At 40.8% G+C, this 12,779-nt stretch overlaps 1 protein-coding gene across 3 annotated transcripts in view; it reads left to right on the top strand.

The window, feature by feature from the left end:
- The window catches only part of CENPP (centromere protein P), a 306,990-nt gene that overhangs the window by 131,200 nt on the left and 163,011 nt on the right, over positions 1-12,779 (top strand). The window lies entirely within an intron of this gene.

Below are 12,779 nucleotides of genomic sequence, written 5' to 3'. Positions count from 1 at the left end.
GCTTTTCTGCTTGTTTTTATACTTAAATTTCACATGCTGTAATCAGTCTCAAGTGATTCATTGAGCATGTAATGTGAATGTTATTAACTTACCAGGTTATTTGAGACACTGGAATGTGATACGTGGCACATGGAGTTCAAGCCAACTTTTCGTTTACTGCAGAGCTTTTCCATATGTTTCCTGTTAGCAGCTTCATTTTTAAACCTCAAGTCTCTCCAGAAAGGAACCAAAAAAAAAAAAAGTTTTTTTAAGCCTTTCTTAACAAAACAAATGTCGAAAAATGGTATGTGCTATTATGCTTTCATTCATTTCAAGTAATCGTTACTTTTATTGTCATACTTTTTTTAAAGTTATAACAAGAGAAGCATTACATAACTATATGTAACAATTGTCACACACCTATATGTTTTCCTGATTGTGATGTGGTTTCTATTTGTATCTCTCTCTAAAATACCACATTGTATTTTAATTTAAAATAAAATGTCATTCTTCAGTCTTCAGAGTGGTAGCCGTGTTAGTCTGTATCAGCAAAAACAACGAGGAGTCCTTGTGACACCTTAGAGACTAATAAATTTATTTGGGTGTAATCTTTTGTGGGCTAAAACCCACTTCATCAGATGCATGGAGTGAAAAATACAGAAAGCAGATATATATTACAGCACATGAAAAGATGGGAGTTGCCTTACCAAGTGGGGGATCAGTGCTAAAGAGGCTAATTCAGTTAAGGTGGAAGTGGCCTATTCTCAACAGTTGACAAGAAGGGGTGAGTATCAAAGGGGAAAATTACTTTTGTAGTGCTAACGAGGCTAATGCAATCAAGGTGGACGTCGCCCATTTCCAACAGTTGACAAGAAGGTGTGAGTATCAGCAGAGAGGGAAATTACTTTTTGTATTGACCCATCCAGTCCTAGTTTTTATTCAGGCCTAATTTGATAGTGTCCAGTTTGCAAACTAATTCCAATTCTGTGGTTTCTCATTGGAGTCTGTTTTTGAAGTTTTTTTGTTGAAGAATTGCCACTTTTAAGTCTGTTGTTGAATGTACAGGAAGATTGAAGTGATCTCCTGCTGGTTTTTGAATGTGATAGTTTTTCATGTCTGATTTGTGTCCATTTATTCTTTTGCGTAGAGACTGTCTGGTTTGGCCAATGTATATGCAAAGAGGCGTTGCTGCCACACGATGGCTTAGACCACATTGGTAGATCTGCAAGTAAATGAGCCCCTGATGGTGCGGCTGATGTGGTTGGGTCCTATGATGGTGTCCCTTGAATAGATAAGCTGACAGAGTTGCTAGTGGGGTTTGTTGCAGGGATTGGTTCCTAGGTTAGTGTTTTTGTTGTGTGGTGTTTAGTTGCTGCGTGCCGTATTTGCTTTCAGGTTGGAGTGCTGTTTGTAAGCAGGGACTGGCCTCTCTCCAAGGTCTGTGAGGTGAGGCCTGGTCCACCTCTGCCGTTAAATCGATTTTAAACATTAAATCGATTTAGCGCTGTACCCGTCCCACTACAGGGCTCTTTAAATCGATTTAAGGCACTTTAAATCGATTTCTGTACTCCTACAAAACGAGGGTAACGCTAACGGTGTATTACTTTGGATACTGTTAGTGTGGACGGAAATCGACATTTTGGCCTCCGGAGGTATCCACAGTGCAACCACTGACAGCTCTGGACAGCAATCTGAAACTCGGACGCAGTGGGCAGGTAAACAGAAAAGCCCCGCGAACTTTTGATTATTTCCTGTTTGCCCAGCATGGAGCTCTGATCAGACAGGTGTGATGCCATCCAAATCCAAAGAGCTGCAGCATGGACCGTACGGGGATGTGGATCTGATCGCTGTGTATGGGAACAAATCTGTTCTATCAGAGCTCCGTTACAGAAGACGAAATGCCAAAGCGTTTGAAAAAAAATCTCCAGGCTAACACGTGCTGCGTGACAAGCGTAACGGGAAGCCAGAGACTCAATGGACGCTCATGGAGGCGGAGAGGAGGGTAGTGAGGACTCAGCTATCCCACAGTCCACAGCAGCTCCGAAAGTATTGCATCTTGGCTGAGCTCCCAATGACTGTAGGTCAAACACATTGTCCGGCGTGGTTCAGGGAATAGCTTGTCAATTTATTTTCCCCTCCTCCCCCCGCACAGAAAGAAAGGGAAATAATGTTTCTTGACTTCTTTCAATGTCACCCTAGTCTACTGAATGCTGTGGTCAGACGCGATGCTACAGCAGTGAAGAGCATCCGGCTCTTCTCCCCTTCCCGTGGCAGACGGGTGCAATATGAGCTGATATCCATCGTCACCATCAGCCCGTGAGTGTCCTGGCTGGCCTAGGGAGGCTGCGTCGAGGGACCTGAGTAAAATAGAGCTTCCCAGTCATTCCGTAGATGGTACAGAGGGTGGTAACCGTCTTCATCATAGCAACTGGGGCTGAGCTGCATCAGCCCCCTGCCCATTCCTGTGTAAAGAAAAGATTCTGTACTGCCTGGACTATCATAGCAGCAGCATGCTGAGCTCCTCTCCCCTGCACGATTAATGTTCTGCCTGATTGTCATAGCACCGGGGGCTGCCACTCCCCTCATTTATCTAAAGTCAGTGTTTCTTGATCCTGCCTTTTATAACTCATGACACAAATGGCGGGACACTGCCACGGTAGCCCTGGAAGTGGGGGAGGAGGAAGCAACGGTGGGGTTGTTGCAGGGGCACCCCCTGAATACTGACACGGAGCAGCTGTGCTCTCTATGATACACTGGTCTCCTAGTACACTTGCCCCATATCTAGGCAGGACTGACTCTATTTTTAAAACCATAAGGAGGGATGACTGGGAGTCATTCCCAGTTGCTTTTTCACTCCCGACCGATCTCAGCCAGGGGAACTCATGATAGCAGTAGACAGTACAAAGGGGGAGGATAACCGTCATCTCATTGCCAGTTTTACTCCGGCAGTAGACGGTACGAAACGACTGGTAACCATCTCTGCTACATGCAAACAAATGATGCTGCGTGTAGCGCTGGAGTATCGCCTCTGTCCGCTGGGGCCATCCAGTACACATATGGTGACTGTAAAATAAAAAACCTGACGGGCTCCATGTTGCCTTGCTATGCAGCTGCCAGGGCAATCCAGGGAAAAAGGGCCGAAAGGATTGTCGCTGTTGTCCTGGAGAAGGATGACTGACGACATTTACCCAGAACCACCGCTGACATGATTAACCCAGAATCAAGGGGCAGGAGACTGCGGGAACATGAGATAGCTAGGAATAGCTACCGACATGCAATGCTCCAGAAATCGATCTGCTAGCCTCGGACCATGACGCAGACCACCGAGATTACTGTGCCTAGTGTGGCTGCGTGAAATCGAATGATAATATCTGTTTTATAAAACCAGTTTAATGTAATTAGGAATTTCCTGTAGTGTAGACGTAGCCTGAAAGATCGTCCTTCAGGATAGGTTATGTAGATCCTTGATGATGCGCTGGAGAGGTTTTAGTTGGGGGCTGTAGGTGATGGCTAGTAGCATTCTGTTACTTTCTTTGTTGGGCCTGGCCTGTAGTAAGTGATTTCTGGGTACCCTTCTGGCTCTCTCAAACTGTTTGTTCACTTTAGCAGGTGGGTATTGCTGTTTTAAGAACGCTTGCTAGAGATCTTATAGGTGTTTGTCTCTGTCTGAGGGATTGGAGCAAATGCGGTTGTATCTTAGAGCTTGCCTGTAGACAATGGATCGTGTGATTTGGTCCGGATGAAAGCTGGAGGCATGTAGGTAGGTATAGTGGTCAGTAGGTTTCCGGTCTAGGGTGGCGTTTATGTGATCATTGCTTATTAGCACTGTCGTGTCCAGGAAGTGGATCTCTTGCGTGGACTGGTCCAGACTGAGGTTGATGGTGGGGTGGAAATTGTTGAAATCATGGTGGAATTCCTCAAAGGCCTCCTTCCAATGGGTCCAGATGATGAAGATGTCATCAATAAAGGGCAAGTAGAGTAGGGGCACTAGGGACGAGAACTGAGGAAGCGTTGTTCTAAGTCAGCCATAAAAATGTTGGCATACTGTGGGGCCATGTGAGTATTCATAGCATTGCCGCTGACTTGAAGGTATAAATTATCCCCAAATCTGAAATAGTTGTGGGTGAGTACAAAGTTCAACCACCAGGTTTGCCGTGACGTTATCGGGGATACTGTTCCTGATGGCTTGTAGTCCATCTCTTCAGTTAAAACTTTTGATCAGAATTCATGCTTCTGTTACAAAAAGGGGGGTTTCTTCCTAATTATTTTTGAAAGGACAGACTATAAGGATAGCATTTTGTGTAAACCATAGACAAGTTGAAAAGTGTTTAGAAACTTTGGAAAGGAAAAAAGAAGATTAGGAAAAATAAGGACAAATGGTCATGGCTCAAAACTTGTAAGTGAATACTAGATGTCGAGACGCCCGCTGTTCAGTTTTAGTTTTCTGGCCCACCTTCCCTTAGACATTTAAAATAGCCTTTACTGATGCCAATGAGCCAATAGCACCCACAACTTCTGTTAAGAAAATTAAATAAGCTATTTGGATATTGCCTCCAATCAGGTGAATTATAGGAGGGAGGGAGTCCAGCTCTCTTGCATAGTGTTTATAGTTTAAATTTAGAACAGTTGCAAAACTATTTAGTACAATATTAGGTATGCCTTTTAAGATTGAAGTGGAAGATCTATTTAATAATTTAGTATACCAGAAGACATCACTGTTACCTGAGATTGTAATTAAATATGAAATATTCACAGACTCCTAGATTGTAGTAGGGTCAAAAATCCAGCTGAATCATCAAATCTGACTTAGGTCAGACTAGATGCAAGACTATTGCTAGATAATTGCTGGTATTGTTCACAGTGAATAACGTTTGTGACTAGTCTTTAACTACTGAATATCAAATAATGCTGTTTTGTTTAATTCAGTAGCACATAACTGAAAAGTAATTCATCACTGTGTATATGTGTGGATGGGAGAAGATTCTTCTTAGCATCTGTGTGGCAGATCTGAACCTTTTTTCTAACCAAACATGTTTGTAGACAATGCTTTTTAAGTGATTAGTTTAAGGGAGAATGAATATGGACAAAACAGTAGTAGTTTACAGAAGTGTTTTCCAAACATCCAAAAGTTGAACAGCCTTTATGAAACCAATCTCATCCATCTTTATGAACTGTTAGAAGTCTGAACATCTTAATTATAGGTCTTCCAGTCCCCTGAGTAGTCCTTGGCGTCTGCCACGCTTTGGGAAATGTTGGTGTATATCTTAATAATATGGTACTTTCTCTACTTTTTGAGGCTATGTCTATACTTACGGTTGCATGTAAAGTACATTTACTGTAGACAATGAGGCATTGTGTAGGCAAGTAACGACACACTGAAATCTTAGGGTGTGTACCCTGCATGGCTCTTGAGACTCCCAAGCAGTGCCTCCCATGTTTATGCTGCTGTTTGTAGCAGTTTAATGTCCTGCTGCTGGAGTCTTTCTCTGCTGCAGGGAAAGGCTCTGGCATGGGGAAGACAGTGGGGAGAAAGCTCTGGCAACTCCCCATTGTTGTAGCCTTTCTCCTCCACAGGGAGCTGCCAGAGCGTTTTCCCACTTTAGGGAAAGTGTCTGGCAGGGGGACCATAGGGGAAAGATTCCAGCCTCCGCAGTGTGGACATAACTGGCTTTTCACTGTAGCATGTAGCTGCGCATACTCTACACACCTCTGCCAGTGTAGGCATGTCCTTACATGCTCTGATTAGCAGTTAAATAGTTCTGTTGATATCTAAAGTATCATCTTTGGCATGAGTTAGCTTCCATTTAAATAAATTAATGCTGCTGTTTCAGGCTCTTTGCAAACTCAGGCAGACATCTCTATGTTGGTTACACTTCATACTTGGAAAGTTTTCTTCAGAACTAGAATAATTAGACAGTTTTTTTTTAAATTGAAAGCTGAAACTGAAGAACAAATGAGAGAGTTGTCCTTGCCCCACTTCCACCCCAGCTAGTCTTCATCCCCTTTCTCTCATGCTTTAGGAGGCAGTGGCTTACAAAGTGCAAAAGTATTTTCAAATTATCAGCAAAACCATCTCTAATGGATAGGGCTCTCCCATGTAAATCTGTGAATACTTTAAGTTGGTCTGACAATTGGGTTGATGATTACTGAGTGAATATATTGATTAACCTCAATAGGAGTCTGTCTGAAATATAGGCAGGAAGGAGAAAAATGGCCCCAGATAACCATCTATCAGCAAACACTTAAGAGTGGTTAAGGGACAATGCCAGGACTGTTAGCTTTGATTATTCTATCCTTGGTCTCCAGCCAGTCTACAAAACTAGGTTGACCAGGAATGGCTAAGACCCATAATACAGAAGGTCAAAAGATCTCTGACAGAATGAAAAGGGACCCTCTCGAGAGGGGTGGCAAGTGTTTGGGGGGACCAAACTGAGACAGGACCTCTCTGGGGGGGTCTGCGAAAAGGTTAGGCATGCCCAGTTTACCATCAGCCGATGGTAAATCTTTAGTTGAGAAGGACATGTTTGTCATAGGCAGTTATTTTAAAATCCGTTTTTTTCTAGGACCTCTGTTCTTACTACAAAATAAATAATGCTTTTGTTTTAAGATGGATGTTCTGTCACTATACACCACTGGTCACAGACTCTTGGAGAGAAGAAATAAGGTGTTCAAATCAATTGAACCTGCGAACTTAATAATGATGGATACACCTCAGGTTGCTCTAGCCCATCTCCTTTTCTAAGAGTGGGAGAATTGTGAAATTCTGCCCCAGGATAGATAAAAAACATGAGACTTAATGCCTGAGAAAGTGTGCTGTCCCTACAAAGGGGACAGAATTGCAGCTTTCCCTGTACAAACCTGACTGAGAGATAACATGTAGAACCGAGAATATTACTTTTACTTTTGTTGTAATCAGTGGTTAATTGGCTTCATTATCCTTATGTGGCATAGAGCACTGTGTTTCAAACACCTTGCAGTATTATCAGCTAAATCGTGCTTTTTTAACTTATATCTTTAGATATAGAACTCCTGTTGCCAAAAAAGTGCTCAGGCGCTGTATGTAAAATAATATAATTTAAAAACGTGTTATTTTTCCATAATGGACTGTTCCTTTAATCCTGAAGTCAGGTACTTATGAGGAACAAAGGCAGTGGCATGGCTGAAGTTGGTCTTAATTTTGAAAGGTCTTGATTTTATTTTTTAAGCATAAATTAGTTTTAGTCATAGGAGTTTGGGTTTCAAAACGTATAGACTTACTTTGTGTTTGTTCTTCCTTTTAAGATAGATTTGAAATAAATCCGTGGTTTATACCAATTGAATGTACAGTATTTCTCTGGTTGTGTAGGTTATAATCAAGACTTTACAGTATTTTGAAATAGGTTTTTTAAAAATGTGTATTGTTTTATTAAAAACATGTAGTTACTTGATTAATAATAATACCTAGCTCTTCTATAACCTTTTACATCAATAGAACACAAAGCTCTTTTCAAAGGAGGCTGATCAGTATCTGCATCCTCATTTTACTGATGGGGAAACTGGGACACAGAGGCCAAATGACTTCTCAAAGTCACCCAGCAGGCTAATGGTAGAACTGGGAATAGAATCTAGGCCTCCTAAATCCTGGTCCAGTACTCTATAATGATTATGCTAAACAGTCAAATGAATTTAAAGCCTTTAAGTGATGTATTCTGTTTTGATTGCTACAGTACAGTTGAGTAGAGGTGTTTTTACTGCATTAACTTATTTTTCTAACTCTCTACAGAAATACTGCTTCACTTGATATCCTGGGATTAGGCTGCCATCCTCTGGTGGAATTTTGGTAACTGTTGTGCTGTAAACTCAAAGATAAAAGAGCAAAGAAAAAGATCTATTGTCCTTTTATAAGGCTGTTTTAGAAAATGTGTGCTACAACATAAATTTTATGGAGTTTGGTGAATACGAAACTGAGGAGAACTGATGAAATATATTTAAATAAAAGTGTGGGTGGGGGAGAGATTCCTGTGTTTAAACAGATGCCCTGCTGGCAGGATCCAACAGAATAGCATCAATAGAGATAAAAAGTATTTGCATCAGGCATGCTTCGGCTTTTTCACATGCGCTTACAGCTGTGGACCAAACAAAGGCTGGGAGTGCAATTTCCTCCCCACTTTTCTGTATCTTTCTGCTTTGCTCTAGATGGGATTAGTCAGGAATTGGTTAGTTTCAAACATTGCTGGTTTTGTAAATTGGGTCCTGAGTAGTTCATGGGCTAGTGTATAGTAAGCTACTAATTAGAAGTGTGATACATAAAGGCAATTTATTCCCTTGGTCCTCCAGGAATTAATACTGGAGGTTTACAGGTGTTTGGCACAACTGAGTTTTGGGTTTGAGATTGTTCTTATATGTGCAGAGATAAAGAGATGATCATATGTAGGTTTGTAGCAGAATGGGATAAGTCTGGGTGTAATTGTGAACTCCATTTTTTTTTTTATTGTAACCTTCATAGTGTATTGTGTCCCCCATTTGGTATCATCTGCTGAACAAGCACTTAAACATATCCAAGATTATTATGGTGTATTTCAATCAGCTACCATGCCCAGGAAAGGGATTTGACATCTCGTTGAAGTAGGGCTGGGCATGTGACATGTTCAAAAATAATTGGTCAATTGACTGTCGCATATTGGTTAAATATTTTAAAATGTCAAAATGATTATAGCAGTAATTTATTAGAAGAGTAACAATAGTAACAACAAAGAGTAAGACTTCATGGTCTTCAATAGGCTTTGCCTTATAGAGACTTATGCCTAATTACAAAAAACAGGTTACTTAACTGAGTTATGTTAACTCAGATATACTTGAAACTTTCTGCTAACAATAGGAAACAGAAATTCTGATACTAGTTCATTCAGACCTGTGTTCCATCTAGTTGAAGTACTTAAGAAAAAGTTGCAGACAAACTTGCATAAAACAGATGTGAGATAATCTCCGCTCTACATTATGTTTCCTCCTAACCCCAATAGTTACTTTAATATAAAATAGAAGATTGGTTTACTCCCTGAAGTTTGAAGTTTAATATTGCTTCCACAATTTTTTAACATTAACTTTTACAGTTATGGATATTCCTGTAATCCATTTAAATGACCATTTTCTTTTTAAACTTTCTTGCTAAACTTTGAGCCTTGCAGCATCCTCTAGTAATGATTTCCACATATTAATTATGCCTTATGAGAAAAAAGTATTTCCTTTTGTGAGTTTTGAATTTTTCACCTTTTAATTTCTTTGACTGTCCCCTTGTTCTTCTGTTGTGAAACAGGGAGAAAAGAAGTCCCACATCTACCTTCTCTGTACCATTCATTATTATATGTGGGGCTGGTAGCAACACCTATCATTAAGGCTGCCTAACACATCTCATTATAGGACCCTGGTTTCAGTTGCTTCTAACATTGCAAAATTGTAACGGCTTGGGTTAAACTATCCCATGCTGGGTGTCTGCCTCAAGCTGATTGATTGATTGATTTTCAGCTAAAACATTCCGCTGTTTCAGAGAACGACGATAGGGGAAAATTCATTGTTTGCCTGTGTTAGAGTGACCTTTTATTTGAAAAGCTATAGTGGGCTTGAAATTTGGTGGGTGGGCACCCTTTTAGTCAGGGATGTACTCTCTGCCATCCCTGTGAAAATCTACTCTGATTTTCCTAAGTGGTAAGCCTTTGAAAAATCAGAGTTAGTGCATGCTCAGCAGAGACTTCTTAGAGTCTAACTAAAATCTCTGAAGATTCTGTCTGCAGTGGACATGCTCCAGCCCAGGGCTGAGCAGGGCTTGCCCTGTATTTGCAGCTCTGGATTGCTGTGGGATATTCAAGGGCTAAGTCTGGGAACCAGAACTGAAAGTAGGGAAACGCTTCCTTCTGTGATATGAATACCTCTTCTGCAGGACCTAGGGAGTATGGCTGTGAAGAAAGGTTAGAAGCCTGGGTAAAATCCCTGTGTTGTTTGTATTCCTTTCAAATCTTTCCCTCACTACTGTGCCTGGATTAAGATTTCAGCTAGGCAGTGACAATGAATATGAGATGCAATTTGCCTACAGACAAATCTTGCTAGGATTGTGCTGTAGGTGAATGTTCAGCTATTTCAGCGTTTTTCTTCCCCCTGTTGCATTCCCAGGGTGCTCTAATCCAGGGGTCTCAAACTCAAATGACCACGGGGGCCACATGAAGACTAGTGCATTGGCCGGAGGGCCGCATCACTGACACCCCCCTCGCTGCCCCTGACCCCACTCCCACTCCACCCCTTCCATGAGGCCCCACCCCTGCCCCTTCTCTTCTCCACCTCCTCCCCTGAGCGCACGGCTCCCCGCTTCTCCTCCCTCCCTCCTGGAAAGTACTAAGCGCCACCAACAGCGTTGGCGGCTTGGCGGTGGGAAGCGCCTGGAGGTAGGCAGAAAAAAAAGAGTAATGTAGTATAGTATTAAAATATAGTATGCTATTAAAAGTCAATTTATTAACTTTTTTAACACCTTCTTTAACTGTAATGTGAAAAGTCAGTGTTAATTTTGACAGTCATTTTATTTTTGGCCACTTAGCTGGCAGCGTTTTGCATCAACCAGAGCATCAGTATTAGGTTTGATATCCTGAGACGAAACCAATCTCAGTGTCGCTTTCAAATGTTCGTCAGTAAGCCTTGACCTTAACACAGATTTGTTAATCTTCATGGAAGAGAAAAACTGTTCACATATATATACTTCCAAACATTGCCATTTTCCTTGCGGAAGCAGAGAATAACATGGGAACTCTTTGTTTTGAAAGAAACCTGTAGAATTCTGGAATTCCAACATCTGTAGACTTCTGCTTCAAAATGGTGTCACACTGAAGCTCCACTAACTCCATCTGCATATTCCTCTGCAACATAGTCAATTTCAACAGCAAATGGTGTGGAAAAAAGTTGAAAATGTGGTTCAAGTACCTTGAAATCTTTAAACAGCACATCAAACTGTTTGTGTAAGTTAGAAATGATCTCTGCATATTCTTTCAAGGATTTGGGTTCAACTTTTCCTAAGGAATTTCAGAGTCAAGAGATGAACCAAATTGCCAGCAGTCAGCTGTTTCCCCCACAAAGTAAGCTTGACTTTGAATGACATAACACTGTCATACATCTGTATTATCACCTATTTTCTACCCTGAAGTTTCAAATTCAGTGCATTCAGGTGATCAGTTACATCTGTTAGAAAAGTAAGGTTGCAGATAAAAGTGGAATCAGCAAGCTGTGGAACCTCCTTGTTTTTCATTTTCATGAAGGAATCAATCTCCTCTCTAAGTGCAAAAAAACACTTCAAAACATTTCCACGACTCAGCCATTTAACTTGAGTGTGATACAGAAGTTCCCCATATTCGCTGTCCCTACTTGCTAGAAAAGAAGTGAACTGTCTGTGATTCAGCCCTCATGCACGTATAAAATTAACAGTTTTAACAACTACATCTATAACTTCCTTCATTTGTAGACTTTTACTACACAGGGCTTCTTGGTGCAAAATACAATGTATATTGTTGAAGCTAATTCCTGATATACCTCTACCTTGAGGTTACACATCCCGATATAACACGAATTTGGATATAACATGGTAGAGCAGTGCTCTGCGGGGAGGGAGGGGCTGCACACTCTGGTGGATCAAAGCAAGTTCAATATAGCGCGGTTTCACCTATAACACGGTAAGATATTTTGACTCCTGAGGACAGCGTTATATCGAGGTAGAGGTGTATATTGAGGCTGTTCAGTTTGGTCTTGCAATAATCCAACTACACCAACGTTTTCAGAGCACACTGATGGTGCATCGTCAGTAGCCAAAGATACAAGTTTGTTTCATGGCAGCACAGCTTTTTCAATGTACTCTTCCAGTCCTTGAAATATGTCATGTCCTGTTGTGGTACCCTCAGTGGCATTAAGTCTAGCAATTCTTCAGTTATATTCAAAGTGCAATCTACACCTCTAATGAACACTGCACACCGTGCGGTATCTGATACATCTGTACTCTCATCAAGAGCAATTGAAAATGCCTTGAAGTCTTTTGCCATTTGAATCAATTGTTTTTGCACATTATCAGCTAAATCCGTTATCCTGCAGGCAACTGTATTGGGAAACAAGCTTATGCCTTCAAAAACTTTCTTCATATCAAGACATAAAATTTTGCTGGCTTTCATAAGACATTCTTTTACGAATAAGCTCTGTAAAAGGTCACGATGATTTAGCTATCATTTCGCTTATCACAAAACTTGCTCTTACTGAATCTTCAATAGTCTTGTTAATCCCCGAAAAGAAATTTCTTTGCTGGGCAAATCTTGCTTTAAGTTGCTGAACTTTTTCCTCTTGGATTTTTCCAGTGAATGCATCATATTTTTCACGGTGCATCGTGTCGTAGTGCCGACACGTTATACTCCTTGGGAATAGCAATCATTTGCTGACAAATTAGGCTTTGAATTTTATCTTTTACCTTTGTGAAAAAATATAAATTCTCTCATTTGTCTTGAAAAACTCTCTTTTCTTCTTGTTTTGACTCATATTCCAGAAACTTTTCTGATCACAAAAATTGTGCAGTACAATCAGAAAAGACTGTGGGGTTAAAGTCAAAATAAGAAATTGTGCTGAATGGAGAATGTTTAGAAGACTTTATCTAAAGACTTCTAGATAACAAAGTGAATAATCTTTTTGAACATCATCTAAGAGAAAAAAGTGAGAGGGAGAGGGCAGTTGAATTTTCTTGCAATATTGCTTGCATACAGTACCTTTCTTCATCACTTTCCACTAGAACTTCAAATAAAGAAAACACG

Source organism: Chelonoidis abingdonii, chromosome 16 (assembly GCF_003597395.2).
Source record: "Chelonoidis abingdonii isolate Lonesome George chromosome 16, CheloAbing_2.0, whole genome shotgun sequence".
Lineage (NCBI taxonomy): Eukaryota > Metazoa > Chordata > Testudines > Testudinidae > Chelonoidis > Chelonoidis abingdonii.
This window is presented reverse-complemented; position numbering and strand designations above follow the sequence as displayed.